Below are 12,556 nucleotides of genomic sequence, written 5' to 3'. Positions count from 1 at the left end.
ACCACAGTCGTGGGTGCTTTATGTGTTTTCACAGGTGTAAGTCTTTTTCAGGAATATTCTTAAGATTAGTTAATGTTTTTTTATGAATTCTTAATAAATGTTTCAATATTCATTAAAATAGTAATAAGGACTATTTTAAAAGTCAGTTTTGTCACTTCCCGTCCCAAGGAGAGCAAGCACTGGGAATATCAGGTAACTGGCTCTCACAGCCTAGATAATGGGGTCAACCTTATAAATAGATCTTAAAGCAGTAGAATAATTCTTAGAATATCTGGTTTCTGTCCATCATTGCATTTCCAAGAAGCTTATAAACTTTATGGAAATGACCTCATTAACCAATTTACCATCTCTCAGAAGTAGGTACAGGATAAAGTATTTCAACTACTGCTTGAGACCAACTTCTGGGTACTTCCCTTCTGAACTCCAACTCTGAGCCCTGGTTTATTTAAAGAGCACACTATTGAGTTCCAGACTGTGATGAGTAGCTGTGCAGCCCCGGATGAGATGAGAAGTAAATGATATTACCTTGAAAGTGGTTTATTAGAACATATGAAGACTCCTGTGAATGGAAGGGCCTTGAAGATGCCGTTAAACACATTTCCCCATTACTTTGCAACACTACTCCCGAGCTATCCCGGAAATACAGCCAGTCTTAAAAAAATCTGTTAAGACAAAGTTTACAATACAGGTGAGATTGCAAAATTTAGGAGGGGAGACAGTGTTAATCCAGTTTACCATTAATACCAAGTAAGCACTCTATAAAGTTTTACTGAATATGTGAATTAATGAATACATAATGACAGGACATATTGACCATACACTGAGTTTCCGAGAACCATTCTATGAAAATTGTGCACATATATTCATTTAATTATAAGGAGATAGTAAATCACTAACAATAATTACAAATTAAAGAAAATAATATTTATTTTTTATTTACCTGTATCTTTTTTTTTTTTTTAACGATCTTATTTATTTATTCATGAGAGAGGCAGAGAGAGAGAGAGAGGCAGAGACACAGCCTGAGGGAGAAGCAGATTCCCTGCTGGGAGCCCAATGTAGGACTTGATCCTGGGACTCCAGGATTGTGCCCTGGGCTAAAGGCAAACACTTAATCACTGAGCCACCCAGGAGATCTAAAGGAAAGAATATTTAAATCAGTTTTCTTACAATAATTCAAATTGTTAGCAATTTTGTTAGGAAATGTTTCCTTCTGCTTGAGCTAAACACTTTGTGTTCTCTTCTGTTTTTAAAGATTTATTTTATTTATTTATTAGGGAAAGAGTAGAGGAAGGAGCAGAGGGAGAGGGAGAAGGCAGAGGAAAGAAACTCAAGCAGACTGCTGCTGAGCACAGAGCCCATCCTGGAGCTCAATCTTATACCCTAAAATCAAGACCTGAGCCAAAACCAAAAGTCAGATGCTTAACTGACTGAGCCACCCAGGCACCCCCTCCTTTGTGTTCTTTTCATCCTCTTGCTCTTTCAAGACTAGAAATTGAAAAATAATGAGATAATAATATTTTAAATATCTTATGAATGTGAGAAGAAAAGGACTGTAGGAACTTAATATAAACATTATTTCTTTTTTTTTAATATTTTATTTATTTATTCATGAGAGACACACACAGAGAGAGAGGCAGAGACACAGGCAGAGAGAGAAGCAGGCTCCATGCAGGGAGCCCGATGGGGAACTCAATCCTGGGACTGTAGGATCACGCCCTGGGCCAATGGCAGGTGTTAAACAGCCGAGCCACCAAGGCGTCCCAATTTCTATTAAAAAAAAACAAAAAACAACAACCAAAAAACACATAAAGTACATTGAAAGATCAAATCATGCAAAAATTATTTGTTATATTTACTTAAAAAGACCTTGTATGTATTATTATCCTAGACAATAATGTAAATTTTAAATGCATCCTCTTTAAATACTTGCATGTATAAAAGATTGACAGTTTTAGAGCAGGTGGGGGATATGATAAGATTATTGGGGAAAAAATAATTTATGTGAATAATAAAAATGCGAATTCTAAAAGCATGAGAGGACCGATCACATAAACAGTTGAGTAGAGTAGTTATAAATAATCTCATATTCTACAGCTTATATTATGCAAGCATCTAAAAATCTTTTCTTCTATTTAAAGATATTACTTTCAAAATCACAAAAATATGTTGCATAAAATAGTTCAGCCTCACGTGAGCAGTATGACATATGTATTTTTCTCTTTAACGTGTAGTGCATTTAGTGGCTTGCAAATTGTTAATTACGGAGCTCTTTTTTAAAAAGCCAGTGTTTCAAAGCATATTATGCCCTCCGTGTGGCCTGGGAGGGGTGGCTAATAAACAGTCCATTTTCAAAGTGTGTGTGTTAGGGGAAGCAGCAAATAATTTTTAGCTGGGAAAATTGTGAACGTTCTTTTGGAAATCGTCGGTTTCTCATAACCTGCTGTTTCACCCACTCATCCACATTGTGTGGGAGCCTGATTCTACCCCTTGAGCCCATTCCCATCTTTCTTTCACTTCGATCTGTTAGGACCGATTTAATGGTGACCTGAATTATAAGCAGAGGTATACTTCTCATGTGTCTTCTCACTGTGGAGAGATTTAAAGAAAGATTTGGGTAATTATTCAGACACTATCCCAGTCTTTCCAAGTTCAGTCATTTACCTTTTAGAGTCAGACTTGGTCTGACCAAAGTCATGGTTTTCTTGGAAGAAGAGAATGGCCTTAGCTCTGGAAGAAAAAAAAAAACAAAAAAACAAAAAAACACACTGATTACCATGGTAATGGATGCAGGAATCCTAAAATTTTAATCCTTTAATTTTAATGATGGAAATAACATACACATACAAGGGGCTGTAAACAAATCAGCACTTACAGGCTTGCATGGCGTTTATTGTAGAAAGCAAAAGCCAATGTATTTTTTAAATTTTTTATTTAAATTCAATTTGCCAACATACAGTATGACACCCCATGCTCATCCCATCAAGTGGAAAGCCAATATGTTTATCAAAAAAAAAAAAAAAAAAAGACTGTACACTTGTCCCTGAATTGGTTGTCAGTCCAGCGAGATTTACATAGTTGTCATCTGCTCTGATCCTCCAAAGACCTTCATCATTAGTTGGATTTGTCTCTTGTCACCTTGCCGTGCAGGACCATCCTCTTGCCAAACTTTGACTGTGAGAGCTTTAAAAAGACAAAGACATCTGGTATCAATGGTCCCAAACAAGTTGAGCAACAAAGCGCGTGTCGTGATGCCTGTGCCTTCCCTTTCTAATAAAACCAAAGGCACTCAACACACTGTGTCCTCGCCCCCTGAAAGGTGCCATTTGAAAGGAGCAACTGCCTTAGCCTTTTCTTGTTTGTAGTAAGTCACCAACCAGGGCAAAGTGGATGCTGTGGCTCTGCAGTGCAATGCTACTTTGGAAATCGTACTTTGAGAACAATCTCTATGTTTAGGGCCGCCTTCCACCAATTCAGTCGTGTTGATAAAACAGTTCTTTAATATTTAGTCATGGTGGTGGCATTCATTTTAAAATAGGCCTGCTAAGGCATCCCCACCTCTGTCTCGTGGGTTTGAAAATCCAATGTTATTATGTTACAAACAGAGGGATGCTCTTATGAGAATGTATAGTATCCATCCACTCAGCAGACCTGTGAATATTTGCAATACTGTTGGATTCTATTTCAAGAAGTTGTTTCTTTAGGCCTAATGTATTAGGGTCATGCTGAGCAATTTATGGAATGCCTACCCTCCCTGCTGTAGAAGTTCAATATCTGTTCAAAACTTTCATTTCCATTCAATGTTCAAATCAAAGTTGAAGTAGACACATTTTATGTGAAGTTTTAAAATAATTCTCTAAATGTTCTTTCTTTCCATTACACTAAGGGAAAAACATCCATCATTTATAATTCAGTTGATAAAATAATCATTGCGATGTTCATGAAATACATATAGATTAATATGCTGGATTTCTAAACTTAAAAGATTTAGCTTTTTAACTGAGATCACATTTTGCAGTTGTGATCTATGCTATTCTCTTGTTGGTGTAGTGATTGTTTTCTTGAGTGTTATTACTAGCTCTTTCCAAGAGAGAGCAGCAGTGAATTGCATTATGTGTGCTGGCTATATAGTTTTACTCAAAAGTACTGATTTTCATTTTCAACTTTATAACCTTTCAACCTATTGACCATGAAAAATGCTCTGACACAACGTGACACATATAAATGTTTAAAGTCCAAAGGGTAATTATCTATATTCATAGTTAAAACTGTGCCTTGATTTCACAATAGAAACCATATGTTCACTCAAAACACTTTCAATAGGTTAAATAACACCCAGATTAACCCTGAGTTAGTTTACTGGTTAAAATAATAGCAGCATCTTCTTCCAATTCAGTAGTTCATTTATCATCTCTGATCAAGGCACTGGACATGAACTTTCAAGATTTAAAAGCTTAAGTTTAAATAGAAAAAAGAAGCAAGGAAAAAAAAAAAGCCTACAGATGTTTAAATATCCTCTTTCTTGACCTTATCATCGTCCTATCTGTTCAGGTACTTAAAACCAGCTTTGAGAGTTATTATTGAAAACTCCATTCAAGTTTGTCTTACATTTGGTAAAATAAAACCATTTTATCTCTCAAGTCATGAAGGCAATAACCAGTTGATTTTTCCTTAGCACCTTGACCATATGGGCAAAGATTGGGGTCAATTATTGAATTGCTTTAAATGCAAATTGCCTCAGACCTGGATCAAACCAGCAAGGTGGCCCAGCCTGAGGAAGGTGGAGCTCTGTCAAGGCCAGGCCAGAGCATCTTGCTTTTCCAGTCAGTCAGATTTTTGAGACTGAGTTACATGAAGTAAAACTCATAACTTGCAAATAAGCCAGCTCAAATATGTATATATGTGTATATATATATCTTATCCCTGCAATAATTGATTATCCTGAAACTCTGGGATCACTACAGCAGAAAATTACAAGCAGGAAACAAAATTGTGTATTATGGAAGTAACGACAAAGGAAAAAGACAATGTAGGAAAAAAAAGAAGAGGACAGAGAAATGACTTTTCAGCCTGTTCTAACTCTGCACAGTTATGCTGGTTGCAAGTCACTCCTTGTCCTGCTTTGTAATGTCAGGGTTCCTTGTCAAACTGCAGAGATCACCTCAAGTGAATAGAAGATCTACAGGGGGCTTCATCAGAAAGGGCTTTTCTGTCTCTGAAGAAGTGACATGTTTTCCTGAATATTCTATTCATACCCCATACCCCGTTGGAAACAGCAGAAAAGCATAGGACAAGAAGAATGAGGAGGCCTGTCGATGTTTGGTTGCTACACTTTTTCTCATCACAAAATTATTATTTTTCTGACTATTTCTAAAATTACTTGGAATTGCCATCCTTTTTTACAAAAACAATGCAAAGGCTGTGGGACTTGGGGAAGGGAGTATCCCCTTTGGACTTAAAATGAGTTCAATCTTCATAGGCAAAACCATGAACCCCAGAGGAAGCCTCGACTGAGCTCTCCCTCCCTTGAAATAGAAAAAGGATATTATTCCGTATATAAAAACCAGCAGCTCTGTAGAGAACCAGCCTCTTTCTTTGCCTTGAAACAAACAGCATTCTAAAATGTTGCAGTTTTGCATCTATCACGGGTGGATATACTCTAAACAAGTGAGCAGAACCATTCACCCTTAGAAAAGCTGGCTCTCACCCTATTTATGCTCCCTATATGAGTTTTCATATGTTCTCTTTATACACCTTTACCATCATTTATGCATCATTTACCATAAAGGTAGGACTTACTAATAAATCTCGTCTGTGGAATGCTGCAAAGAAATCCTCGAGGTCTTTCATATTTAATATCTCAATGATTCTGCAGCCTTCATTTTGTCATAGTGTAGATTATGGTGGGTAAGGCTTGCTTGAGCCCTAGTGTTATTTATCAACAAGACTCTGAGTGCCTGAAAATGAGGGGAATTTCTCAGCATTTGCATTGAAGGAATATGCGAGGCTCTTGTCTCAGTTCCAGTTATTGAAAGTTAACACCAAGGCAGTAAGGCTTCTAAAGCTACTTACACTCACAGTAAGTTCCCAGCAGTGGCTGCTAAAGCCCACGGATCCAGAGGTGGTAAAAAAAAAAAAAAAAAAAAAAGTTTATGTTGCATTATCGGCTCAAAGTGACAAAAGGCAGGTAGCAGTGCCAGGGTGAGTGTTTCATTAAATTTTCCAGTCAGTGCCTTAGCACTTGGATTAAAAAAAAAAAAAAAAAAAAATGATACGTGGTTAATGTGAATATGTGAAAGCTTATGTTCTGCTGATCGAATAGACCCCAAATAGAAGCCGTGCCTCAGTGGTGGGAAGACAGGTTGGAAAGTTTGTGTCAGAGAAATTGTGTCTGTTCCAGGTGTACGGTATAAGCCATTGAAATGGGGCCCAGAGTTGTTTCACTAGGTTTACTGCTCAGTTTGCTTTATGGGATAAAAAATAATTAGAATGATCAAGAATGAAAAGTTAAATGACAGCGTCGCAAAAAGAAAAACCAAACAAACAAAAATGTTGGAACATATAGAAGCCCCTTAGCAGGTTTAGTGTTTATTGGGGGCACCCCTCTGGGTCAAAAATTCAGCTAAGCAAGAGTTCAGCCAAGCATTCTTAAACCTAAGGGAATATTCTGGGGCACCTGAGTGACTCAGTCAGTTCAGAGCTGACTTGATTTTGGCACAGCTCAGGATCTCAGGTTGTGAGATGGAGCCCTGCCCATTGGGCTACGCACTCAGCGGAGCAGGCCTGAGAATCTCTCTCTGTCTTTGCTCCTCCCCCAATTCTCTCTCTCTCTCTCTCATAAATAAAAATAAATAAATAAATAAATAAATAAATAAATAAATAAATAAAATCTTTAGAAAACCTAATGATAATAAAAACCTAAAAACCCCTGAAATCTTAAAAAAAACACCTAATGCAGTATTCTTTAGACAACCTTGTCTAAGGGTGCTACTGACTTAGCTTGCTCTTTCTGGGCAATCCAAAGCTTTATTATGATATTTCTGTGATGTCCTTTCTGTCCTGTTCTTATATTCCAGGGGCCAATAGCTCTGGATTTAATACAACCTTTAGAGAGACTCCTAACTCTGGGAAACGAACAGGGGTAGTGGAAGGGGAGGTGGGCGGTGGGGGGATGGGGTGACTGGGTGACAGGCACTGAGGGGGGGGCCCTTGACGGGATGAGCACTGGGTATTATGCTATATGTTGGCAAATCAAACTCCAATAAAAAATATAAAAAAATAATAATAATACAACCTCTAAAGAGGCGTTTAAAGAGAATAGTACATTTTAATGCCTATATTATTTAAACATAACTATGTGTAATAACTTCAAAACATATGCTGTGAAATTCTGTGGGTGACCTTTGTTTTCTCCTTATTGCGAGGCTCCTGAAGACTGCTAATCCCAGTAGCTGAAGCCTCTGATCCCGACTTCTCCGGAGTTTTTAGGCTGATTGTTTTCTCTGCATTTCACTGACCTCATTCCTCCATACCCTTTGGTTTGAGCTTCTTAGTCTTTGCGATGCAAATGCTCAAAGTGAACTTCAAATTCAGTCCTTAAGGAAGCCTTGCTCCTTTCCAAAACGCTCAAAAAAAAAAAAAAAAAAAAAAAAAAAAAAAAAAAAAAAAAAGCTGGCTGCCTGCCTTTACTTGTTAACTGAGAAGCTGATTTCTGTCTCTCAGTTGGTCCTGCAATCTCCCCAGCCTGCTCTGTGTCTGTGTTCTCTCTCCTACACTGAGTTGAAAGAAGAAGTGAGCTGATCTCCAGGGTGGAAGAAACGCTTCCTTGTTGGAGACAACTCAAAACAGATCTCCCCTTGAGGGGCGCCGTGTCATTTCCTATGTAACATTAACAGGCTTCTGAAGAAAGAGGAGTGAGATGTTCTTGCTTAACCACTTCGTACTCCCAATCATCTGGGGCAGGGAGTCACTGTCTGGGACACAGAGAGGAGGGGAAGTGTTGGAAGTAAAAAGACGCTGTGCAGGAACGTCAGAAACTACTTGCTTTTTTGATTAAGTCACTCAATATTTATTGAGCAACAACTCTATGTATGTAATATGATAAGCACTTCAGGGGATTAAAGATGAATTATATATAAAATTTGACTTTAGGTTTTAAATAGAGGGAAAAAAAAACAAAATAGAGAAAACAATCAGATGTACTATTAACTTGGGCATTAGAGCAGAGAGTCTGAGCCAAGGTCACTGGTGAGAGAACAGGTCAATGCCAGGGAGGCCGGGTAGGAAGAGAATAAGAGAAGGCTTCCTGGAAGAGGTAGTATTTGATTTGGTCTCTAAGGGTAAGAACCTGAGTATGCAGAGGAAGGAGTTGGAGGTTCAGAGGAGTTTGAGGGTTTGTTTGTTTGTTTAAGATTTTATTTATTTATTTGACAGAGGGAGAGAGAGAGAGGACAATCAGGGGGAGCTGCAGAGGGAGAGGGAGATGCAGACTCCCCATCAAGCCAGGACCTGGACCTGGGGCTCGATCCCTGGACCCTGGGATAATGACCTAAGCCAAAGGCAGATGTTTAACCAATTGAGCCACCCAGGTACCCCAGGTGTTTGAGTTTGAGTGCTAAAATGGTCCCGTACACACAATAAGATATGACTCTGTTCGTTTAGCATATTTCATATAAACAGGGAACAGTTAAAAGTAAGTTTTAGAAGGTAACTCTGGGAGAGATTGCATAAAGGAAAGGAACTGAAACTTTATTTTCTAGGGTCTTCCTTCAACTGTTAGAATCTCCTGGAATGCTTCGTAAACAATCATAATTCATAGGCGCTTTATGCTGCGTCTTAATTACTAAACCAGCAACTCTGGGTTGGTATTCTAAATTCTCAGTCTTTATCATACAAAGGTTATTATTATGTCTGCTAAGGACTGAAAACAACCAATCTAGGGAGTGGGGAGCCCTTGAAAATTTTCTTTCATTCCACAGATAGTTATTGACTCTCTACCCTCTGCCAACTATGCACTGGGAATGTAGTGCAGAAGAAGGCAAAGACAGCTTTCATGAAAGAATAAAGACTTTTTGGCTGCTATCCATGATAAAAACTTATGGAATCATTGCAGTTACTAGAACTAGTTATACTAATCGGGCAAGTTTTTCATGCTTCCCTTACTGTGCTTATACTAAAGACTATCAAGAAAAACTACCTTAGTTAAACAGAATATTATAAATTGCAGAGAATAAATGCTACAGAACTTAAAAAAAAAAAGGAGAATCTTAGTGAGATTAGGGTGGTAGACAAAGGTCAGAATTCACACTGAGCCTTCAAATATGGGTAGGATTTGTCCAGTCCCAGAGTCTCTAAAGGACATTGTAGGTAGGGGCAATGACATGAGTGATAGTAGGAAGCATTATGAGATGATCTGGCCAAGAGAAGTGTTCACTTTGGTGACTTCTGAACAGTAGACTGAGGTTGGATAAAATTGGGAGCAAGGGTGTATTGACAACAAAGCAAAACAGTCAGAAAACCTGTCAGAAAAGATAAAAGCATGATATATTTCTGATCAGCAGCATGCCAAAGGAGGCGTGCAGATGGTGTCTGTGTATGGACAGAAAGGGCAGTGGACTGGGGGAAGGCTGGGGTGACGCTGTTGGCGGAGGATGGGCAGTAAGTTCAGGCAGTTAGGAGACTCTAAAGTCAATTTTATCAGGAAACTAAAAGTCTAGTAATTCCATTTTAACACTTTACCTCAAATTCCTAGCAAGAGTAATATGGTCCCCGTTTTCTCTCAATCGAAGTCCACATGATCATTTGTGGAGACTCTGTCCTAGCATTAAACTCATGGAGGAATTCATCATGTGAATTCTCATTAAAGTGACAATATAATACACATATAATATATAATATAATACATATTTAATATATATAATGTATAACATCTTATAAAGATATATACTAAGTAAGCAATACGGTAGATGAGACTATCAATAATGATTTTTGTCAAAGGTCAGTAATTATTTTTCCTGTGGTTATTCTTTATGTTAACTTTTGATAAAAATTAGGGCAAAATGTAAATCACAGCACAAGAAAGGCATCATTAAGGGAAGTCAAGCTAAGAGAGTTCAGAGATATTGGCCTCCGTGATATATTGTAGAGGACCTGAGACTGAATTCCATGCCCAGTGATTAAATTTTAGATACTTGTGTTCCTTCTTGCAGAAAGGTCCATCCGCATGAGCATGAGAAATTTAAACATCAGAAAGCAACACCGTGCTTCCCTTGTGTACATTAGGAGTCTGGTGTGCACCCTCATGGAAGGAGGGTCATCCTATGAATCCACAATGCTTTCCTTAAGAAAGAGCTTTTAATATACCAGCTTGGATGACAATTTAATTAGCACAGAATTCTGTGTGTAACATAATTTATTTGTCCCTAAAAGATTACGAAAGGGTACACATAGTCTCCGTAAGAGAAACTCAGTGTTAGATCAGAATTGCTCCTGAATTTAAGGGGTGCTACAAGCCGACTGACCCACCACGAGGAGTTAGCTACAAAGCACGCTCATAAGTAATAGGATGAATCGACTTGCAGGATGGAGTTATTTAGTAGTGTCCATTTTTATGCCTAAGAACTCCTGCCAAACACAACAATTTAGATTCAGTGGAGTTGATGTTAAACTGTTCTGTCTGACAGTAATTAGCCAAAATATTTTATTGCTTCTTACAGTTGTTCTTAGCTCATGATATAAAACCATGTCATCACTATAGAAGAGGATACTCTTCTTCCTTTTTGTTGTTGCAGGTGGGCTTGTGTCCAACTCATCGAAAACCAGAATTAAGCTATTTAAATGTAAGTCAAAGAGAAGAGGGGCTACCCCCTAAGCCCTTTTTAAAACTATTTAAAGTTAGAATTTGGTTATTTCAGAGATTCTTCTCATCCTTCTTCTGACATAATATTATAATACAGGGTCATTATTATAATAAAATTTGGGGTACCTGGCTGGCTCAGGTAGTTGAGCATGTGACTCTAGATCTCAGGGCTAGATCTCTAGATCTCATGTGACTCTTGATCTCAGTTCAAGCCCCATGTTGGGTTATAGAGATTACCTAAAAATAAAATCTTTCTAAAAATATTATAATAATATAATTCTTTGTATTAATTATATTAATTGTAATTCTTTATGATTCTTTGTGAATATTCAAGGTTCTCTGCTGAGATCAATAGTTACTTAAGGCATTTCTGTTTTGCTTCTTGTCTGCCGTAGAAGAAGCTGATGCTCAGGAAGATGACAACATTGCTGGCACTGATCTTATCCTAAGGATCTGTGAGATTAATCTAAGAACAATTGTCCATGACTTTGACAAGCAGGTATGGAGTCAAATGCTAATGAGAGACCAGTGAAGGATCTGAAGGGTCTTGTGGTGTTGTTCGGTTGGTGAGAGGAAAGAGCATAGAATGATCAGCAGCGTGAAATTTTTTCCTGTAAGTAGTGACTCTGACACCCAAGTCTGAAAGACTTGGCCCAGATGAGGCAGCATTTTAAGAAGATATCTGGAGAATGAGTGAGTCTGTGTTCCAACACATTCAACCCTATGTTGAAGGTGAGGTATGCTACACTTTGAGTTATTCCTGAGGAAGTAGACACATAGAATTAATTTGAGTAAAGAGTGTGGGATGGATTGGATTGGAACTATCTGTTCAAAAACACATCTAATGGATTTAGCAGATTTATGTTCCTCTCATGACGACTACCTTCAACTAACTGACCAAATGTTCTATAGTAGGTAGAGTTCCTATGCCCAAGAAGAAAATAAATTTGAATTATACAAAATAATGCTAAATGTTAGATAGAAAATAAAACTTTTCTTACCTAACTCTCACAATAATTGAGATTTTCTCATTTCTATCATAGAATCATGTCATTAATGGCCATGCCCAGTTAAATGATTCCTGTTAGCCCTAATAGTTTTTAAATATTCCATTGAGATCTAACAAGAGTTTTAAAAGGTAATTTTATTAGACAGTTTGAATTTAATAAACATCTCTGTAACTTCCTCTGCATTGTTATTGACATTTTATTTTATTGGCTTTACAATGCCATTTAACTCCTGGGCAAAATGTTTTGAACCGAAAGATAGGCTGATCAATCAATCCAGTGCCCACAGGTATAGAACTACTGCCTTTCTCTACTTTGTTGCTGTGTGGTGAATAGAGAAAAACTCTCCAGTCAGAGGGCAGTGACTTTTTTTTTTAACCTTATATTGTTATTTATGGTATCCTCAAGCTCCTTACTTCATTTTTGTTCTCAAATGGAGATACAGTATTAAGGAGCTTAAAGGGCTGAAGGTGGAAATAGCCATTTTTTATATTGCCCAAGTTGGAGTTCAGAAGGCAGCCAGCATTTATTAGTCTTTAAATAAAACTGCTTCTTTAATAAGACAGCTATGGAAATGCTCACTCCTTATTCCCTAATGTTCCACTTGCTAAATGGCTGCCATTTAATACAATAAATTCGTAATTATAAATGGTTTTGGCTACTCTACTTTCTTTGATTAGCTCTATAGATC

The sequence above is a fragment of the Vulpes vulpes genome, chromosome 3 (genome assembly GCF_048418805.1).
Source record: "Vulpes vulpes isolate BD-2025 chromosome 3, VulVul3, whole genome shotgun sequence".
Taxonomy (NCBI): domain Eukaryota; kingdom Metazoa; phylum Chordata; class Mammalia; order Carnivora; family Canidae; genus Vulpes; species Vulpes vulpes.
The sequence above is the reverse complement of the archived record's forward strand: the minus strand, read 5'-3'. Positions refer to the sequence as shown.